Source organism: Lepisma saccharinum, chromosome 5, assembly GCF_977018435.1.
Source record: "Lepisma saccharinum chromosome 5, izLepSacc3.1, whole genome shotgun sequence".
Classification (NCBI taxonomy): Eukaryota; Metazoa; Arthropoda; class Insecta; order Zygentoma; family Lepismatidae; genus Lepisma; species Lepisma saccharinum.
Genome location: NC_139233.1, coordinates 50,131,968 through 50,144,257, shown reverse-complemented (window position 1 = coordinate 50,144,257; position 12,290 = coordinate 50,131,968).

Here is a 12,290-nt window from a genome sequence, read left to right as displayed (position 1 = left end):
GCAGGAGAAGGCAGTTCCTGTCAGAGCTCATTTCAAGGTCGTCGATTGAGACTGCATTTTCTACGGTTTCCTTCTTCAAAATCTACAAGTCTGACTTCACAGCTTTGAATGCGCCACCAATCTCTCCCTTGAGTTTTTGGAAGGAAGGGCAGAGATCTTGCAAGGGTATAATGGGGTCACTGTTCATGCTATTGGGGACTGTTTGTTGCTGGGCAATTCCTTCTAGGCAGCTCTCAAAGCCTCGACTCCATGCCGACTAGAAACTGCATTGATGGATGGCTTCGACATATTAACATTTATCCTTGAATGTTCACAATACTTCTCGACACTTTAGCATATGGTTAGAAGTTGCCGGTGAGTAGAATTTTTGATGATATAAACTTAAATATCTGAATGGGCAAGCCAAATTCAGGAGAAATCACAGAGCTCTAAGCGTGGGTGGAGCAGTGAAGTGCTGAAAATTTGACCCATTAATTATGGCCATGGGCCTGACCAGAAATTTTTGTAAGGGGCATCAGGCTGCTGTTAGAAATTAGTAGAAACTGTGCTCAAGGAAAATTTGTATAAGCATCCCCTCCCTGCATGTCCTTCATTGTCTTTATCTTGAATCTCGCAACCTTTCTCCAATCATGTTTCTGGAATTACATTCTAAATTTCACCATATTATTTTATTCACACATTTTAAAATAATTATGGGGTACGTCAGGGGCGGTCCGTGAACTTTACAGGAAGGGAAGAAGCAAATGCCGTAATAAATTGAAACAAGCATTATTATGATTATTAAATGTTCTTTATGAATTCTTCTATCACTAGATTGTAGAATCCATCTTCATTTTAATTTCAGTTTTCAGCTTCTCAGTTGCTGGCCTTTGGTATTTCTGCGGTAACTGTTAATTCGGCGAAGTGCTGAAAATGACACTAGCACTAGACGAATTGTTGAGAACAATTAACACACGTAACTTGAAAGAAAACGGAAGATGACGAAGCGGGTTTCTTAAAATAAAACAAAAGTTATTGTACTCCCTTCCAGATATCAAAGGAATTAGCGACACTTATTGCTCTTCTGAGGCGAGGGAAGACAAAATGTTGACCATTAACTTAATTTCAATGGACCGAAACCATCTTCAGAAAAAACGTTTCTCGCGTTCTTCATATCCATTAGTTCTGATCTCCAGTTTCTGCTGTTGACCTTCTTGCAAGTCTATTCACACTCTTCATTTGAAGATAGGCCCCCTCAGATGGCATAGTGGTAACACCGTCACCTTGTAATGAAGGGGTCTCGAGTTCGATACCCGGTGTAGAGAGACAGTGATTCGGTTCCCACTTTCAACTGTAAGTCCGATTAGCCTATCTATGTAAGGTGCGTTGCAAAATGATAAGAACGGTATGGAATTTGAACATATCGTTGGAACGAAAAGGACACAGGAAACGAAAGTGATGCAAACTGACAAAGAGAGGAAAGCATGTTATGAGAAACGTGGTACTCTTCAGGGAGACGTGTATGTGTAACAGCAGGCAAGGTCGAAATGAAAAGAGCGTTGCAAAATGATAAGAACGGAGTGCTGTTACCCCAGTAGATGTCGTTGCCAGTGGCTATAGAGGGTGCTGTTGCAGCTAGCGTGCAGAACGCAAGGTATTTATGCCCTGTTGCGGAGTACGACAGCATTCATGAAGGTGCAGAATGGGCCGTCGAGCAGGATTGTCGGAACGTGAAAGGGGTCAGATATTGGCATATAAAGAAGAGGGAGTATCTTGGAATGAGATTGCACGCCGAATTTTTCGCATCGCCTGTGTGGTGAACAATTTCCTAAAACTTGGTGACAAGTATAGAATGATGAAAGCACCGGGAAGATCTCAGAAATTGACGCCCCGACAGGAACGTGACGTCCTGAGGAAGCTGGCTGCTGGTGAAACATCCCTCAGACAGTTGGCTCGTGCATCAATCAACGCTATCACGGGCTGTGAAACGCAGCAATCGTCTCCGATATCGCAAGACCAAACGACAGCCACGACTCACAGCACAAAACAAGGAGCGTCGCGTGTCCTGGGCCAAGATGCACATGGCGTGGAAGGAGGAATGGCGGCGGGTAATTTTCAGTGATGAAAAGAAATTCGATTTGGATGGTCACGATGGCTAGAGAAACTATTGGCATGATCTCCGCAAAGAGGAAAAGATCTTCTCCAAGAGAAAACAAGGAGGACAGTCTGTAATGGTGTGGGGTGGGTTTGGTTATCATGGGAAAATGTATCTCGCCTTTCCCACAGGCCGTATGAATGCGCTCGGATACCAAAACGTCCTGACGGACAATCTATTGCCATTTACCAATGGCATTGGTGGCGATCAGTGGCGTTTTCAGCAAGACAACGCGGCTATACACACTGCTGAGTGCACTATCAGGAATGTGCATGTCATCGATTGGCCTGCGATTTCCCCTGACATTAACCCCATGGAAAACCTGTGGGGTCTTCTGTGCCGTTCAGAGTATGCCAATGGAACCCAGTACAACAACGTTCATGACCTGAGGAATGCTATCGTTGTTGCATGGGATGCCCTTGATGCTAATCTATTGAAAACGCTGGTGGACAGCATGTGTGATCGGGTCTTCAAAATAGTGTACTGCCATGGTTCGTGTATTGACTATTAAGCCAGGTCTCGGATGCCGTTCTTATCATTTTGCAACAGTAAACATGGTCATTTTTAAGGTTCGTTGCTTTGTACCTTCTCCTTGCCTGCACATGACTTCTGGTCAACACGCTTTCTCTTTCTGTACATTATGTGAGCATTGTAATGTGCTGTGTGCCTGTACCTGTAACTTAGTACACGTGTCACACTTACTTTTTGATTCATTCTTATCATTTTGCAACGCACCTTATAAAGTGGACTTCAAAGAAAAAAGCATTTGAAAATAGGACGCAAAGCCAACAGTAGTTTTAATGCTCTTCTGCAACCAAACTATTATTACACATTGGTCTGGATTAAAATTAACACGTTGTTTTCTTTATTACACTAGGTAGAGTTTAAATCAGACTTTCAAAACTTCTCGATGTCAGGCCCTGGACGAAGAGTGTTTCCAGCACGCACCTACGCTTTTTCCAGCACCATCAGCTGGCTACCGCAAGACGCGGAATCCCTTCGAGTCCGTTGAAGCGCATTGATTTGGTCAACTGTTAAAGTGTGATTTTTAAACGTTTTTCATACAGATTCCAGAAATAGCGCACATGAAATTCACTGGGACAACACACAGCACAAATTCGCTGTAGCTGAATGGAAAATATTACAATATAAATATTTTTTAGGTACATTTAACTCGCAAGAAACTGTTAGGCTGGAATGAGTCGCGGTCATGCGTTCCCTATGCCGAAGATCTACGAAGAAGGCCGAGGGCTCTTTTTCCCCCGAAGTGTCACGAAATATGACGAGGGTGAGCGACCTCGTACAGACGAGGAGAAACCTCTCGTGATTTTTACTACCCTAGAAGAAGATATGTGATAGAATGGTTTGAATGAAACTGTATAAGTAAATTGACAACAAAAACACATTTAATAAATTAGCATGTGTTCTACTTTATAAGGGAATGACTCATTCCACGGAATATCCGCCCATGGGGTACGTTAGAACATGCGGATTTACAATTATACATTTAGTTTGTTATTCTTCCTCGCTTTCTACCTCGTTGGTTAATCGCGACAATTAGAATGAATATGAATTGATTATATGGTGACAGGACAAACGACATATTTATGCCTGACCAGCATTCGAACCTGGAATGGTTCGTAGCACATCACTCAGTCACTTTTATATTTATAGAGTATATTTAAAGATCAGTGCCAGTTACAGCACCAGAGAAAAATGTGTGAGGGTGCAGAGGTGATGAATATTTTCTAGGGGGCAGTCGCCTACATATACAAGAATGAATATTTGAGCTGAAATGGCATTTATTTAGCAAGTTTTTGTTGTTTTCTGGGGAGTGGGGGTTGGAGGCTGACTGTTCTGACGCTCACTCTCACTCAGACACGGTCACTTATTGGTGCTTGTACTTTTCTCCCATTTTATGTTGTTTTTCTGTCACTTGGCTTGGCTTATAGCAACGCTGAGGATGAATTTAATCAATTTAAAGTATTTTTCTCTACTTGCTTTTTTGCAACTTTTGGCAATGAAGATGAGTAATAATAAGTCAAACTCAAAATGAATAACAATGCCCAGGCTAGACCGTTAGTTGACCTACCAATCTCTGAAGATAAGTGATCGAAAGCTTTGAAACCTATCCGCAACTAATCTGGTCGATACCTTGAGAGAGTATCTTCAGGATATTCTGTAGTGTACAGCAATCTTTTTTTATTAGCTATTATTTTTTTTTTTTATTTAGAGTATGCATTTTCATTTAGAAAAATACGTGGACGTTTTAATTCGCCTGGACACCCTTTGTCCGGCAGTTTGTGTCTTTATACAGCATACTGGCAGAAGATGCAATTCAACTTATAAGGGTATCAATATACGCTGGATAAAACACAACTTACTTCTACAACCTTGGTGACAATAAAGTTCGACCAGAAAGGAATACGTGATTAAATGCACAGAGGCATAGGCGGTGGAATGGGTGACCCGCAGAAGTGACGCATGTGTGTAAGAGGAGGCGTGTGAGTAGGAAAATACGGAAAATTCCAGATAGTGGCGCATTCGACGGAAGCATGACGTCACGGACACGATAAGGGAGTCCGCCGTATATAAGCGCGTGCTGTGCACCGAGGTATCCTTCATTCTCATCTTTCGAATCCACGTACGTGCACTGCAGAAATGACAGGTCCGAGGGCGTAGTACCTCGGCCTTACAGCCCAGCAGAGGTAGAGAGCGGACACGTTCGCACTTGGTTTTCCCCGGAGCATGGATAGGGGGAACCAAAAGAAGAGACCCCGTAAGAAAGGACCAGAAGAAGCAGCAGTAGATGATGAGGCCTCTACAGATAGCGAATATGACAGCGACCAACACTCCGGGTCGCAGCCCAGCATATCGACGCGAGGTAACCCGCCAGTTTCCTCAGCTTCAACTTCGACACGCAGGCCTCCCTGCATATCCATCTTTAATACGACTGGGAAGGACATATCCTACCGAATTTCCGCTGCTGTTCAACAACGAGCTCGTTTCATCTACACTCGCGGATGTTGCAGGGTAACAACGCTAGATGCTAAGGACTTCACTACAGTATGTGATCTCCTAAAAAGCAAAAATATCGGATTCGCATACGGCTCTTCTGCCGCGGCGAAACTAAAAGTCATCGTTAGACACATCCCCGTGGATGTCGATCCCGCGGACGTCGCTTTCTCAGTGACCAAGCGCTATGGAATCCAGGTCCACAGTGCCAGCCGCCTTAAGGGCCCCCTTCGCCGCTCCCAGCTCAACACTGACGAGGAACAAGATCCTTCCAGTCCCATTTCGTCTCGACGATCATTACCATTAATAATGCTCGTCATGCCAAATATCCCGAAGTCACATGAGATCTTCAAGATTGACCGAATAGGACCATATACGATAGGGGTGGAAAATACCACTCCACACTTATTTTGCAATGCCACGCGTGCCAACGGATCGGGCACGGCCAGCGGCACTGCTATGCCATTCCCCGTTGCGTCAAGTGTGCGGGGCCGCATAAGTTTGCAGACTGCCCAAATAAGGCCCCAGAGATCCCTCCAAGATGCGCGAATTGCGGCCTTGATCATTATGCCAGTTATAGGGGTTGCTCCCTATTTAAGAAAATTAAGAACGAAAGACGGGCCCCATCGGACCCCAAACGCCAGATCACGCCACGGCCAATTCGACAGGACGTCCCGGTGACGACACCAGCTCGGGACTACCGTCCTCGAACAGCCACTAGTCCGACCAATCAGCGGCCAGTACATCGGCCAGCACCGCAGCGAAGAGCCAATCGCACACCAGCACCTCGACCGACGCCAAGCCAAGCCGAGCCTCAGACTGTGGATCACGCGTCTCTGCTGAATCTTCTCAATCAACTAGCGAAGTCCGACGTCCTTTCAGGCCTTATTCAGCTTCTTAAGGGACTCCAAGAAATCCGGGAAGCTCCGGACCGTTCGACGCGCCGGCGAGTGATTAGTCATCTCGTCGACACGCTTGTACCGTAGGGTACTATGTGTTTTGTTGTATTGTATTGTGTCGTCTCCTATTCTTTTGGGTTGGGAACATATGCCATATACCCTCTAGCGACAGTTGCAGAGTGGTCCCCGAAATAAATTATGTAACCCCACAATGTTGTAAATAAATAAAATTGCGATGCCTGTAAATGATAAATGTAATTCAAGATGCATGTCTCATTATGCCGATGTCCTGACCGAATTCAAACGGTCATATTAAAAAAAAAAAAAAAAAAAAAAAAAAAAAACGAGGTATCGCAGTGCATCGTCACCATGGCCAGGGTCAAACCTATTGACAACACCGTGAGAAGAAGAGTGGTGGAGTTGCAACGGGATGGACTCAGTGAACGGGAAATAGGGCGCCAACTGAACTTACCCAAGTCAACCGTCCACTGCATCATCAAACACCACCAAAATACGGGTACTACAGAGCCAGGTAAGGCCCCCGGTCGAAAACGCCTGCTGAGCGTGCGGATCACCTACGGATATTTAGGCGCTATATCCAGACCAACAATCATGTATCTGTGGCCGAATTACGACCGTGGACTCGAGAACGCTTTCACATTGAAGTGTCAACCAGAACCATTCGCCGTTACCTACAGCGATGCGCTTACCGAGTGTACAAGGCGAAACGTAAACCCTTCCTTTCCATGTTGAACAAAGGCAATCGACTACGGTGGGCACGAATGTACCGGGGATGGACATTTCGGCAGTGGAACAGGGTTTTGTGGACGGACGAATCCATTTTCAATGTTGTGTACGGGAAAATACGGAAAACAGTCATTTGTCGGAAGGAGGAACAGAATGAAGCAAAATGTTATGCACGTCGGGTACAGAAACCTGCGTCAGTGATGGTATGGGGATGCATGACGGCATCTGGGGTTGGCCCACTACACGTCCGTGAGGGCATTGTGAATGCACACGCCTATACACACATACTGGAGCGGCATCTTCCCACAGTGCGAAGGCACCTGTTCCACAGGCGGCGTCTCATCTTTCAACACGACAATGCCAGGCCTCATACAGCGCGGCTGACAAGAGAATGGTTGACTCGCCATCACGTGCGAACTCTGTCATGGCCACCATCGAGTCCCGACCTCTCGCCCATTGAGAATGCGTGGCGTGTTCTTAAGCGACGTGTGCAACAGAGGGGACCCACGACAGTGGCTGCTCTTATCGCCTGCCTGCAGGAGGAATGGCACCGCATCGATGTGGAATACCTTGAACGACTCGTCCGCAGCATGCCCCGACGCATTGCCACAGTTATTCGCCGACGGGGCGGCGTCACACCATGGTAAACAGGATCCCCTCTAACAGTGGTCGAACTTCAATGTCACGTGTAGATGGACGAAAATGTTTTATTTTGTGTGGACAAAATACATTGCTGCGTTGCAGCGGAAATTTATGTTTTCCTTTGTTCCATGTAGCCTGCTGAATAAAATATGTTCAGCATATGCATGTGTTCTTCTTTCACAACGCACTCCTATATTTGTGACTGGTCGAACTTCATTGTCACTTAGGTTGTAACTTCGTTGACCCTGTACGTACGTATGTATGCTCAGGGTTCGACCTCGGGTGGGAGAAATTTGTGTAAAGCATCCTCCCAACTAGGATAATTTTTGTAAGCATATAATGCACCTATCCTCAATTCTACCAAGCATCTCCAATCTATCCTTCAAAAACACGTAGGATGTAAACATGGACGCTGCCAGAAATTTTTGTAGGGGGGAGGTCAGGCTATTGATAAAACTTGAATAGTAGAAATAATAATTATTATTATCATGCTTATGATTATTGTTATAAAAATAATAACTATTTTATCCTTTGGGAAACTTTTCTGCTCGATCCACCAGATGAGTGAATACCCGGCACAACTGTTTCTTCTTATTTTTTTAAACATTTTATGCAGCTATACAGATATAAGTTGTACTGAAACGTATAGTTATTGATTTGGTTTATTTTACTTCGCTTTTATGCCACTTTTGGCTAATCGCGAAGATGAGGATGAGTGATGATATGGTGAAATTGATTGAGACACAAAAAACACCCATGCCAGGCCGGGATTCAAACCCGGGACCCTTGACGTCGTAGCGCGATGTGCTAACCACTTCGCCATGGAGGTCGGCGAAACACATAATTATTCCATTTTGTTATTAACTTTTACACACCTCGGTAAAGAAAAAAGCTTTAAAAGTAAGGGGGGAATCAGTTAAATAAAACTTAAAGTTTCAATTTATTCTTTGCATTACATAGTAGAATATGAAAACAAACTGGTTCCTGTATTTTATACTCCATATTTTCGATTTAAGCATTTTTATTTCGTATCCTGTTGGAATACCAACTAATTGAACTTTTATTTCTGTTGTTAACAATAAAAATAACAAGCTTTATGATTTTTTGTAAATGAACCATGGTTTCAAAATCAAATCAACCATCCAGAGGGTCGACGGACCGGTTCGAACCCCTCTTCCGACGCCCATGGATGCAAAAGAAAAATTGATGCAAATAGTCATGGACAATTTACCGAGCAAAAGTATGCATCGCACTATACCTGCACACCTTGGCAATATAAAATTTTCGCATATCATGTCGCTTTACGGTAGGCAGGAAGTACTCTTAGATCCCTCAGCAGGTCAACAGCAAAGATCTTAGCCATGTCAATGGCACTCTTCATCTAGGGGGACAGATGCATCCGGAACCCACTTCCGCCTTGCGGAATTCAGCTGTTTTCCCAAGATCCCCCTCGACACACGTGTCCTGCCGAAAAATCCTGCTCGCCGGTGTTCCCTACATAAGCATAATTGACCTAAATCGGTGTTGCAAACCGTAGATAAATTCCCCTACGCTTAGGCATCACAGTTTTCAAGGGGTATTCCGGGGAGGGGTCAAAACGTAGTCTTTTTTTAAATGTTGAGAGAAAAATTACCATGTCGTTGTGCTGAAAATAGTCCGTAAAATACAGAAAACTTTCTCCCCTCAGTCCAAATACCTTGTTGGAGGCACATTGCACAGTGGTTCGGATCCCACTTTCAACTGTAGGCCCAGTCTCGATTAGTCTACCTGTGCATAAAGTGGACTTAAAACAACAACTCAAACTCCAAATACCTTGTAAAATAAACGCTTGTTCGAAAGATGGCGCTGATTGTCCTGGTCGAATGAACGTTTGAACTACCAGAATTAAATATTGTACGTAAAAGGAACGATGGAAAATTCAATATAATGTGTTCAGGATATAATAGGATATATGTTGATAACATATTAGGAGGATGTAATGCAAATGAACAAAAATATACGGTAGAGTAGAGTAGAGAACTGGCATGATAGATACTAAAGAAGTTTGAACGCCTTCTGTGTTAGACAGTGGCGTGCCCAAAGGTGGGGGTTATAACTCTCGTTTGACCCAGCATTCCTAAAAAAAAAAATAACATCAAAGGCACGAAAAGATGGCAAAGTGAGGGCTGACTACTAAAAGAAAGTATACGTAACCCCCTCCTGGGCACGCCACTGGTGTTAATGGTATCATGGGTGATCCTTTCTAGAGTCATCCAAATACCAACTTCTCTTCCACGTAATACCCCCTGGACCCTGGTCTACTCTTGCAGACTAACACTGCTCTAGCTTCTAGACTCGCAGCTAGTATAATCTTCTGTGGGGCATGTTTTGTGTCCATATATAAAATGTAATCGTATGTATGTATTACCGTGCAAATTGTCCTTGACTATTTTCAATAGTTTTTTCGTACATCCTATGTGTTTTTAAGCGATTGATTTTTATGTACGTTGGTGCAGAAGTTGTCAACAGCTTGTTTTGAGTTTTCATTTAATTCTTGAAGCACTCATTGGGTCAAATAAAGTGCACGAACATGGTGATGGACAATTTACACGGTAATACTCATGAATACCACTGTACATCCGCAAGAAATGAATGAATAAGCTATTCAATAACATTATATTTAAGAATCTTGAGGCCCTGTGCGCTCGCACGCGTCTCACAGCGGTCCTGGTTTTACCCAATGAGAGTTTCAAGAATGGAAATAGTGCACCAAACAGGCTAAAGACATCCTCTGTACCAGTGTACGTAAAAATCCATACCATAAAAACACGTAGGATGCAAGAGAATATTTAATGGAAATAATTATGAATAGGTTTGCTGGGCAGTACTTGTGCATCCCACTGTACAATTCTACCCTTTAAAAGTACACGGGACGAGAGATACGAATTGAAATAGCAATGTGCAAATTGTCTGGTAATATTTATACATCACAATGTACACACATCCGTCTATAACAAATTAAACACAAGACAATGCTATTTTATTTTGTTTATTTTATCAATGTATGGTACAAAATACATAAATTCCCCCAGAAAACAAATACAGATATCTTAAGAACACGATCAGTGTTAAGTGGTTTAACTTCCATTTTGCTAGATTGATTGATTGATTTGATTTATTTTTCTTCGCTTTTCTGGTAATTTCGGCTCATCGCGAAGATGAGGATGAGTGATGAAATTGATGAAGGATTCGAGCCCGAGACCCCTGGTGTCGTAGAGCGTTGTGGTAATTCTTCCGCCACGGCGGTCGATCTATCAATATTGCCAGGTTCTAGTCCTGGCGTGATCATGGGTGTTCTTCACGAGTGTTCCCTCGTCAATTTCATCATCCTAATGGTCGCGATTAGCCAAAAATGACAGAAACGGTGTTAAAACTGTTCCTTTCTTATATTTTTCCTTAAAAAACATAAGCTTGCAAATACGATAAGAACATAAAACAACAAATTATTACGTACATATTTATTAGAAATCGTTAAATCACGTAAGTGTTCTTCTGGAGCATCCCAAGAAGATAGAGATTTTTTTCAATGTCCAAGATGCAAACAAGAACGAGAAACGTTTATAAATACTTAATCAAATTAAAACTATCACTACTAACTTCCACCTCCAGCCTTGCGGATCCAAGAATCAAAATTATAATCATAGTGAACTCATTCCTAAGGAAAACGAACTTGGATTTGTGAAATAAGAGACAAACATGCTGTATAAAATACTTTCATGTGATTTTAGAGACAAGAAGTAGTCTATTATGAAATCTGCACCAGTCGCCATGTTGTTTACATAGACTACAATGTCTACGCATAGACGGAGACTATCGTTGCTCATTCACAGACGCACAAAACACTTGGCACTCAACCACAGAGTTTAGTTTTATTTTTACTTTACTAGGGACAATGCTCATATATGATTGGCAACACTGACCTACAGAGGAAACAGGAAAGGGATGACGTTGTCACCTTGCAGTCGTGTGAACCGATATCGGAACTAATCACCATTTAACTTTGACTTTTTTGTGTGCTCCATTACATTAAAAACTGCATAGGAGGGAAGCGGGGTAGGTGGGCAGTAATGATCATTAGTCACATATTGTACACAGGAGGAAGTTAGTCTGAATTCGCCAGTCATGTGAACAAAAATTACGTATACAAATTGTAGGGTATGACTTTTTGACAGTAAAACGAGATATAATGAACTGAGTGAGTAAAAAACACAATTTCCTCTATCAGAATAAACTGGAATCCGTTACAGAAACAAAGCCTTATTAACAATTCAGTATCAGGGTTGGCAAAATTTGTGTTTTTTTTTCCAAAAGAGACAAATCGGTGTTTTTTATATTTTAAATTTTTAAACAATATTTTAATTGTCAGTGAAACATATTTTCTAAGGAATAAGAATGCGAATATATTTCAGGGGACAAGGAGGGGGTATTGTAATTTTATGCTCAGAGCAGACACACGTGCAAACCAAGAACAGTCAAAACGAAACATTCCCGTGTCTTCTCCATGGCGCAACAACCCAGAAGAAAAATATCAAGGAGAGAGGAGAATAGATCTAAAAGAAGAAGAATCTCTTGGTTATCCTTGGTTTAAATACCTCGAAAAGGCTTTGTGCAAGGGCAAGAAGTTAAATCGTTAGTAACGTGATAGTAGTATCCAGTTTAAGCAATGATGAGCCACGAATGCAGCGTTGGGTTACGTACAGACGGGATCAAATGAAATGTACTTCCCTTTTCCTACCAACTCAGAAGCGAGTTGGAAACTCTTCATTGCTCCTGTATAGATAAGAAAGTGGGGGAGGGCAGTAGCAGACAAGGCC